General features: G+C 46.8%; 1 protein-coding gene across 1 annotated transcript in view; it reads right to left on the reverse strand.

The window, feature by feature from the left end:
- Positions 1 to 7,201, reverse strand: part of C5H18orf63 (chromosome 5 C18orf63 homolog) — a 156,259-nt gene extending 149,058 nt beyond the window's left edge. The window contains exon 1 of the mRNA XM_040353890.1: positions 7,031 to 7,201. The gene's annotated coding sequence lies outside the window, so the exon portion shown is untranslated. The remainder of the gene's footprint in view (positions 1 to 7,030) is intronic.
- Between the last annotated feature and the right edge of the window lie 3,684 nt (positions 7,202 to 10,885).

Raw genomic sequence — 10,885 nt, forward strand, 5'->3', positions numbered from 1 at the left:
ATAGAAAAGTATCCAGCCATTCATTCACTGTAATCACAGTGGGGAACAGCTTAAGTTCAAAAACATGAAAACTTCTGGTCTATACTTTCCTGCAACATGATCATCCTCTTTCTTCTAATACCTTTGCAGTGCACTTCATGTTACCAGCCAATTGACACCGGCTCCAACCTCCCCCTCCCCCGAGCAACGCCAAGCCCGTCCCCTCTGAGCACGGCCGAGCCTGCCCCAGTACAGCTGAGTCACGACCGCCCCCCGCACGAGCACATCCGATGATCCGAGCAAATACCGCCCCCTGCCTGAGCACGTCCAAGCACGCTCGCCCACAGCCGAACCGAGACGGCCCCCGCTTGAGCACAGCCAAGGTGAGTTGAGTTCGCCCCTTCTTCCCCCTGTCTGCAGGAGGCAGAAACAAAAAAGACAGCGCTGGGAGGCAGTGGCGAGGATAGCAGAGGAGACTACTTCCAAGCTGCCACTTCCTGTATTGGCGCATTTTCGCGAGTAACGAAAATGCTTAGTATCAGCACCAATACTGGTATCGTTGCAACTCTTAGTATTAATGTATGTATACACATGCAAGCCTCCTGCATATATCCCTACCTTGCAAATGCCACCCCCTTCAGCAGTAGGAGCTTTGCAAAAATCTGGAATTAGTGGTTGGGTCTCTTTGCCATAGCTCAGTGGGTGAAGTCGTGATGTCACAAGACTTCCCGCCCACCTCTACACACTTCTAATCTTTCTGCTGGCTCTGGAAGCTGACTGCACCATTAATATCCTCCTCAGTCATACTGATAACACCCCATGATGAGTAACATCCAGTCAAAACTCAGGAAAGGCACCACATGACTTCAGCATGCCCAATCATGCTGAGGTGTGGAGCAGCCAATCCTGGGAGTGCTGGAGAAGAAAGGAGGGGGATGTGAAGCTGGAATCGTAACACAATCTCTGCTCTCATGTTCATGTATGAGATAAAGCAATCAGATGTCAGTTACAGTAGTGGGGGGGGGGGGGGGCGACACAAACTCATCTGTGTCCTTTTTATTTTACTGTAAAAAGACAAGAGGGTTGCTCAGAGCTGGATTAACTCTTTGTGGCAAAACTGGGCACAAATGACTTGACATCCTCTACTGTACCAGTATTTATTTATTTTTTTCTCAGGTTTACATACACTTTAACAATTTGACTTGCAGATAAGTAACCACTGACACCAATGATCTTTTTTATCTGTAAGGGGGCATTCTTGTCACTGACCATCAGTATAATGGGCACTTCAGAGACCACATTTTAAGGGGGGACTTCTTTACCGGCCAACAATGTGAGGGAACCCGGTGTCTTTTCTTGCTATAACTATTATAATTCTTTTCATTTGTATTACTAAAAATAATTGTTGTTGTATTGAACAGCCCTGGGTGTCAAATATGCCAAGTACACCACATTCCTTACTTTCATTTAGGGCACTTGAACACTGGGGTGGGCACCGGCGGTAAAGCGCCGCTATTTTAGCATTGCTTTTGGCCGCTAGCGGGGCGCTTTTAACAGCACTACCCAGGTATTCAGCTTCGGCTGCGCTGCCTATTGATTTCAGTATACACCCTGCTCCTACAGCGCCTCAAATATGCTGCTTGCAGGACTTTTTTTAGGCTCCATTCACACTAATGTGTTTTTTGATGCATTTTGCAGAAATGCAGGGAAATTTTTTAACATAGTTTCCTATGGAAGATGTTCACATCAATGCTTTTTGTGCCTCTGCGTTTTTGAAAGGATCAGGGACTTTTTTCCCCGCAAAAAGCAGCGTTTTGCATGTAATAGAATTCAATGGGCCTGCATCCAAAACGCAAGTACCGCGTTTGCGTTTATAGCTGGTTGCTAAAGGAAATGTAAAAAAAATAAAATTGCCGGCTATGACGGATCTCGGATACCCCATGTGGGCACATCCGCCAGACCTGTGTCTCCTGTCCTCCAAACGCACCCGCAGCCTGCAGATTCGCCATAACCAGCCCTTAACCCCTCAATCACGAGACAATCCACACAGGTGTTGAGGGTTAAACATGCAGAGCATAAACTGTTTATTAACTACAAGACATACACTTTTACACACAGTTAGGGACGCTCCCCTTAGCTTTGTCATAGAGGGGAGGGGGTAGGGGACAAGGAACAACCAATGGGATGGAACATTTGTACATTGAGACTACAGATAAACATAATGAGATTATGGTAAGCAGGCAGCCTCTCAATACACATCCCCTGCGGAGAGATGTCTCCAGTCCAGACCATTGTCTATGCTATGTGCCATTTACCAACACAATTAGACACAGCAACAAGAGGGGGGGGGGGATGGGGGGAGAAGGGATGTAGCATTACATTATCTCAATGCCAGCTTGTCTCCAGTCTCTTCTGGGCCATAATCTGTGCGTTAGAGGCCCACCCACAGTCCCTTCCAAAACACACAGTGACAGTGGGTTCTGTCACACCGGCTAAAAAAATAAAAATAAAAAATAAATCCCGGTAAAAACGTGTGTCGAAAAACGCAGCAAGCACCGCAAAAACGCTCAAAAGAAACATGCATAGATGTGAATCAAGCCTTAGCGTTCCTCCCAGCGCACCGATCAAGTGTGAAAGCAGGTGAGGCACAATTTTTATCCCTATAGTGCATCAGTGTGAAAGTAGCCTTAGCCTTTTATATCAACTTACTATTCAGGCAAATAACATATCAACATTGAGCAGTAGATTTTGTAATTATTAGCAGGGTTTACTGAAACCTGAAAATCCATGTGTTATAAAGGTTGAGAAGGGCTGATCTATTGTATTGTTTTCCACATGAGTAGCGAATATGAGCAATAATCTTTGGTGCTGAGAAGTTGGTAAAATAAGAAATATTTAATTTCCCATTAAAATCTAAATGAGTTTAGCCAGGTTCTGTCAGATTCAACCAAGAGAGAGTTATAGTAGCTGTACGCATTGCAATTTATACATTTGTTCAAAATGATTAAATCTGCAAACTAGGGTTGTCCCGATACCGATACCAGTATCGGTATCGGTACCGAGTATTTGCGGGAGTACTTGTACTCCCGCAAATACCCCCGATACTAAAATAGAATACTGGTCCCCCCCCACCGCCGCAAACCCGCCTACGCCGCAGACCGCAAAGCCGCCGCCGTAAATCAGCGTGCGGGGAACAGCTTTCGTTTGAATAGCTGTATCCCCGCCGCGTATAGACACTCCCCCTTGCGCGGGATTGGACGGATGATCTGTCCAATCCCGCGCAAGGGGGAGTGTCTATACGCGGCGGGGATACAGCTATTCAAACGAAAGCTGTTCCCCGCACGCTGCTTTACAGCGGCACGTGCGGCATGGCTGCATTATGTGGGCGCACTTCCTTTTATGGCCAAAAATTAGTTTTCTGCCGGCTCATAGAGCGGTCGGATAAAAGCCTGCAAACAAGTCATCACTTTCATGCCTCTGAAGAAATCACTCTATCATACCGCATGCAGGTACTAAGTGCTTGTAATTTTTTTACTATCATGTAGATGGATTTCCCATTCCTCTCGGTTTGAAATACAAAGGGCTTGAAATGTGCTCTGTTGCAGGACCTGCCTTAAATATGATGGAGGTAATGAAATATACTTCAGACCCATCAAGCACATTACTGGAAACTGCTATGTAAAAATCTGAAAAAGTCGAGGTTTCTTGCCTGGATTCAGCAGATGAACCAGAGTTACAGGAAATTTAGACTTGTTTTGAACATTTTTAAACAGGTTACTGGAGATTCTAGTTCTGATTCACTGCAATATACATTATTTTTAGTTATCAACTGGGGAGACTCTACAAAGTCCAAGAATAAGTGGTACTCTTAAGAGTACTCAACCTTGTTATGATGGATGCTCATACCGTGGATATAAAAAGTCTACACATCCCTGTAAAAATGTCAGGTTTATGTGGGGGACATGGCTGCATTATGTGGGGGACATGGCTGAAATATGTGGGGGACATGGCTGAAATATGTGGGGGACATGGCTGAAATATGTGGGGGACATGGCTGAAATATGTGGGGGACATGGCTGAAATATGTGGGGGACATGGCTGAAATATGTGGGGGACATGGCTGAAATATGTGGGGGACATGGCTGAAATATGTGGGGGACATGGCTGAAATATGTGGGGGACATGGCTGAAATATGTGGGGGACATGGCTGAAATATGTGGGGGACATGGCTGAAATATGTGGGGGACATGGCTGCAATATGTGGGGGACATGGCTGCAATATGTGGGGGACATGGCTGCAATATGTGGGGGACATGGCTGCAATATGTGGGGGACATGGCTGCAATATGTGGGGGACATGGCTGCAATATGTGGGGGACATGGCTGCAATATGTGGGGGACATGGCTGCAATATGTGGGGGACATGGCTGCAATATGTGGGGGACATGGCTGCAATATGTGGGGGACATGGCTGCAATATGTGGGGGACATGGCTGCAATATGTGGGGGACATGGCTGCAATATGTGGGGGACATGGCTGCAATATGTGGGGGACATGGCTGCATTTGGGGACACATTTAAAAAAAGTATCGGTATTGGCGAGTACATAAAAAAAAGTATCGGTACTTGTACTCAGTCCTAAAAAAGTGGTATCGGGACAACCCTACTGCAAACAATTGAATAGCCATAACCTCCCTCCCGATAGATTTGGATTCAAACACAGAGATAAGGTTTATGAATATGACTGTATTTCCAACAATCACATTATGGGTAATCAGATTAGGGGAAAGATGCGATTGATAATCATATATTAAAGTGGAGCTCCACCCAAAAGGGGAATTTTTGTTTTAAGTAGGGTTGTCCCGATACCGATACTAGTATCGGTATCGGGACCGATACCAAGCATTTCCCCGAGTACTTGTACTGGGGGAAAATGCTCCGCTATTTTACCGATACCCGACTCTCTCTCCATGCTCCTGTGTCCCCCCTCCGTGCCGCTGCCGTTCTGCTCTCCCCCTCCGTGCTGCTGCCGTCCTCTGTTCTCCCCCTCCGTGCCGCTGCCGCCATCTGTTCTCCCCCTCCCCCCTTAGTGCCGCTGCTTCCCCTCTGGGATCTGTGTCCCCCCTCCGTGCCGCTGCTTCCCCCCTCCGGGATCTGTGTCCCCCCTCCGTGCCGCTGCTTCCCCCCCTCCGTGATCTGTGTCCCCCCTCCGTGCCGCTGCTTCCCCCCTACCTTTTCCAAATGAACAGAGTCAGTGATCACTGACTCTGTCCATTCATATGACTGAGCATTGTAAACTGTGTTTACGATGCTTCAGTTTATGAATGGATAGGAGCCTCTGTCTCCTGTCCATTCATTTCCATTGCAGCTGAGAAAGGGACTGGGGAATCTGTGTCCTTAGTCTCTTTCTCTGTCTCAAAGGTGAGATTTCAGGGGTCTGTTATGACCCCTGATATCTCACAAAAGCCCCCCAACAGGGCTAAGAAAAAAAAATGTCAATAAATAAAAATAGATCATTGTAAAAAATAATACATCCACCCATCCCCCCCCCCCCCCCCCCCAAGAAAGCATTGTAAAAAAAAAAAAAAAAAAAATAGTGAAATATTTAAATTGTAAAATAAAAAAAAATACTGACACATGACATAAAAAAAAAAAAAAAAAAGTATCGGCGAGTACTTGAAAAAAAAGTATCGGTACTTGTACTCGGTCTTAAAAAGGGGTAATCGGGACAACCCTAGTTTTAAGCACTTCTCCCCCCCAAATATGCCACATTTGGCATGTTATTTCTTTTAAATGGGGGAGGGGGAGCAGGTACCTGCTACCACTTGCGCTAGGGCTGCCTAGGCGACTCGAGCATAAGTTCTCCTCTCCCCCTCCCTCCATGCAATCTTCTTAGACATGTCACAGGTTCCAGAAGATTGCTTAACCAATAGGGAGGCGCTGTGCAACTCGTGCATTCGTACCTAGCTGTGAAGCCGCAAGCTGTCACAGCCGGGTGCCCACACTTGCAATGCCCACGCCACGGAGAGGCAAGGGAGAGAAGCGAGGGTTTGGGCAGCCGCATCGCTGGTCGTGCTATGGTCGTCTCCACCGTTTACTTGAACCACCGGTAGTGGCAGAGACAATCGATGATATCCCCTCAGTAGCATGGAGCCGAGTGAGGGAAAGATGGCCCCCACTCGGCTCCATAACATTGGATGACGGAAGCGATGTCAAACCTCACTTACGCCCAATGGTCTTAAAGGGGAAATTATTACGTATTTATTATAATTTAAAAAAAAATGTTATTGCATTTTAGTGTAAATATGAGATCTGGAGTCTTTTTGACCCCAGATATCACATTAAAGAGGACCTGTCATGCTTTTTTTCTAATACAAGGGATGTCTCATTCCTTGTAATAGGAATAAAAGAGACCCAAATTCGTTTTTTTTTAAAAGGACAGTGTAAAAATAAAAAGTAAAATCAATAAAAATAAAAAAATTAAAGTGCCCCATCCTGCCGAGCTCACGCGCAGAAGTGAACACATACGTAAGTTGTGCCCGCATATGAAAACGGTGTTCAAACCACACACGTGAGGTATCGTCGTGTTTTTCTTCTGCTGTACAAATACTGTGTGACATATTAAATTGCAAAACCCATCAATTTATTCTCTAGGGCTGCTTTTAAAATTATATAGGTTTGGGGATTCCAAATAATTTTTCAGCAAAAAATATACAAAAAGTGCCAGAAAATGTCTATTCTTCAAGTGATTAAATTCCATATCTAGTAGTATGGCCTCCATGTATGTCGTTTATAGGGACAATGTGGTGACTGGTGGCAGTCTATATGACAGATATACAATAAAAACACCAGGGAGACATTCCTACATAAGAATCTCCTCAGACATGGCACTTCTACATTATCATGACAGGAAAGGTGCCGTCTAGGAGTATGACACCCTGCAGAAGAACATTTACTGTAAGTAGTCCAAAGGCAGCAGCATGGAGTGCCACCTCGGTGAGTGACCCTTGGCCCTGAGCTCAGAGCACGGACAAATAAGTGTGAACTCACATGGCTCCCTCAGCCGTTCACTCCGTTCTCCCTCCTCCTCTCTCACACACTCGCCTTCTAAGTCACGCACTCACTTTCCCGCCCCTACCATCAGGGACGGAGCTCCTCCCGCATCCATTGGACTGATAGCAAGTCTGAGGGGCCAATGGAAAAGCAGCCCAGAGAGGGAAGCAAAGTTCATGAGGATATAGGACATAAGGCATCCTCAGAATCCCTATAGACGTGCATGTCTCTTACCAGGGTGACGCCTATTCAATCACACTGAGCCACAGAATAGTTCATGACCAGAGAAGCACCCTACAAACAATTGTCCCCATCCAGTTCAAACACACAATCCATATTTCATTAAAGCATAACTAAAGGCAAACCTTTTTCTTAGCTTTAGATCCAGTGGATTAAAACCACTGTCAGGTTTTTTAATGCTGTCTGTGAGGAGAATTCATCCTCTCTATTTGTCCTGATTAGCGATATCACTAAAAGTGAAAGAAAATCCCAAATACTGGGCTGTCCGCAGAAGAGCAATAGAGGGGAACCTTCCAATGGAGACACTAGTACTAGTGACCATGAAAACCTTGGGATAACCTCACTTTCCTCTTACTTCCTGTTTTGGCTATGGGACAGGAAGTGACAAGGAAAGCTCCTGCTGATACAGGTGGCAAAAATAAACCTGACAGGAATTATAACCCTAGGGCTGTTCACAGAGAGACAGAGATTGCCGCTCCAGGCAGGTCTTGTTGGGTGCAATCTTCTTCTCAGGAACTAAGGGTGCTAGCAATGCACATGGCAAATAAGAACAAAAAATGATCAGGACAGCCGCACTCCAATCCAATGTAACTTTAATGTAAAAAAGTGAAGTGATTGAGACTGAAAAGACAGACTGTGTGACGCAAACTGAAGCTGTGTCGGAGGCTACCACCGCTAACGTAGTCTCAATATGGCATGCCATTGACAGAAAGGGCCCTGCACAGGCTTCCCGTGCCTGCGGTCGAGGCCTGCCTGCCCGTTTGCCGGACCTGTCTACTGTCCCATACAGGACATATAATTGCTTGCCCGCAGAGGAGTACAACTCCTCTGAGTTGGAGTCCATGTGGGACGAGGGCGATGACCACTGGTTTGAACCAGAATTTCCTGAGTCCCAAGGCTATGGGGGATTTCGGGCCCACCGATCGAGGAGAAGAAAAAAATGCTCCGCCCGGAGTGCACCGAGTGCATCCAGCGCTTTGAATCTGAGTGTTCCGCAGCTGACCTGGGGAGTTGGTGAGTCTACTATCCCTAATGCCACCAACCCCACACCTTCCATAGTGCCTATGCTGAAAAGGGCACCTGACTCTATTGTGCTGCCGGGACTTGGGGATTCTCGCATGTTGCCCAGACTGGCCCGTCTTCAGCGTATTGTTATGCGCAAAGTGGCCACTGACTATGGCTGGGAGTACCCATACGTACCTCCAGCCCTGCTTGTTGAGATTGACCGGGAGAGAGAAAAATGGTACAGAGATGCTATCTGGGAGTACTTGAATGTCCCAGCAAAGGACCGTGAAACCGAATACACTTTCTTATGTGTGGGAAATCGTCTTGAGAGTTGTCTGAGAGAATGAAGCCCGGGTCATTATATTTACAGTGACCGTGTGGTTCTAAAGTGTCCGGGAAGGACGGATCAGGTGTTTTCTGTGTCTTCCACCAATTCAAGAGGGGACATTGTTTTTCTACCTGACCCGCGGCTCTACAGATAGGCCTCATGCCTATATTTCCATGCCTGCTGTTGCTTTCTAAGAAGACTTGGACAAGAGTTGTTACCCCTATTTAAGTTGTGTTTGTTTTTCCTTTTTCTTTTTCCCACCGGATCCACATTTTGGTGCATGTGCAGAACTTTGGGTTGGGTTTATTTCAGTCAGTTAGAATAGGGTCTTGCCAGTTTCTTCACAGCACCAGGAAAAATTTCAGCGAAGGAGATGCTATCTCCTTCTTGCAATTCAGGAAAATGTCTAGCACTTAGGCCTAGTACACACGAGAGGATTTATCCGCGGATACGGTCCAGCGGACCGTTTCCGCGGATAAATCCTCTCGAGGATTTCAGCGGATTTGGATCCGATGGAGTGTACTCACCATAGGATCGAAATCCGCGCCGAAATCCCCTCGCGATGACGTGTCGCGCCGTCGCCGCGATGATGACGCGGCGACGAGCGCGACGCTGTCATATAAGGAATTCCACGCATGCGTCGAATCATTACGACGCATGCGGGGGATTCTTTCGGACGGATTGATCCGGTGAGTCTGTACAGACCAGCGGATCAATCCGTTGGGATGGATTCAAGCGGATAGATTTGAAAGCATGTCTTCAAATTTTTATCCGCTTGAAATCCATCCCAGGGGATAAAAATCCGCGGAAACAGATCCGCTGGATTGTACACACCATAGAATCTATCCGCTAAAACCGATCCGCTGAGATTTTTCAGCGGATGGATTCTATCGTGTGTACGGGGCCTAACTGGTATCTCTTTGGGAGGAAGGGAAATTTCACACTCCGGCTGGAGGGTGTAGTTTTAACTCTGATCTTAGAGATTGTATATAGGAGTTATTTTATATATGAGAGTGTATATATTCTGTGTGTGTTTTATTTTGTCTTGCAGGTTCTTGACCTTCTATCAACGCTGTCGGAGAATGGGGCAGAATAGATAGCTAGGATTGTGTATTTCATGGTTCTTACTGTAGTATTCAATGAAACTAATGTTTTGTATCTCAAAGTTTTACATTTATGCTTTCCTACTTTTCTCTCTGTTGCTGTTACGCAGAATCAGGCCAGGCATTCAGCCTTTGTTAGGACACTGGGGACAGTGTCATTTCAAGTGGGGGGGAGTGTGTAGCGCCTGTGTACTTTCAGTCCAGGTGCTATGTTAAATTTAGAGGGGGATGAGAGAGTTATGTTGCTCTCATCCAACTAATTTATGTAAATTAGGCCTCTACTCTAGCTGGGCTGTACTGCCAGTTCATTTTGTGTTCCAGAGATACCTTTCCATCTCTGGGTGACATGTGGCAGCAGTGGAGCTCATTCTGAAGCGCCTCTTGCCAGCAGCCAATCAGAGGAGTTTCTCCCTCGCGGGGCATGCTGGGGGAGGGTACTTCTAGAGCGGACACCAAGTTTTAGGGGTCGTTCTCCTGTTGGTTTCGGGTGCGGCACCCACCTTTAGGATGTGCGCACAAAACACCGGCCCCCGGCGATATGGCCTACCAGGACGGGGCGCACATGCTACGCGGTGTCCTTAGTTCCGGGACCACGATGGCCCGGAGCAACTGAAGCTGTGGCGGGGCCCCAGTCATCCACTGGGTCCCCAAAATTCTGAAGAAGATCCCAAGCGAGTTGTGCTGTTCAATGGGGAGTCAGTCTGAGGTGAGCTCCATCGGGGATCGAGGTGACCGGACACTGACAGTTTGTTTAATGGCAAGCTGTCAGTCGATGACCATTTGAGAGACTACCTGAGGGAGATTCAGGCAAATTACAGTACTGAGAAGGATTCGCTGGGGTACCACTTCTATCCTCGTTTCAGCCAAGTCTGTGGCAGAGACTTGTTTCTTCTCAAGGTTCCGAGTGATACCATGGCTGCCAGGTCGGTGTGAGAGGCCTGTCCAGGTACACTATACCGCCTTGGCTGAGGGGCGACGAAAGTGAGAATGTTATTTGAAGCAGGACTGCTTCTGTTCTATCCAGGCCTGAATCTCCAACTTTCTCTTCTTCACCAACCTTTATTCTATCTACCTCAAGTTCACTGTTTGCCGTGTTGGGCAAGAATAAAAGCACAGAAAAAGACACTCTGCTGTTTGGACATTCTGTCATTTGCTTTCATCATCATCATCATCATC

Source organism: Rana temporaria, chromosome 5, assembly GCF_905171775.1.
Source record: "Rana temporaria chromosome 5, aRanTem1.1, whole genome shotgun sequence".
NCBI classification, from domain to species: Eukaryota; Metazoa; Chordata; class Amphibia; order Anura; family Ranidae; genus Rana; species Rana temporaria.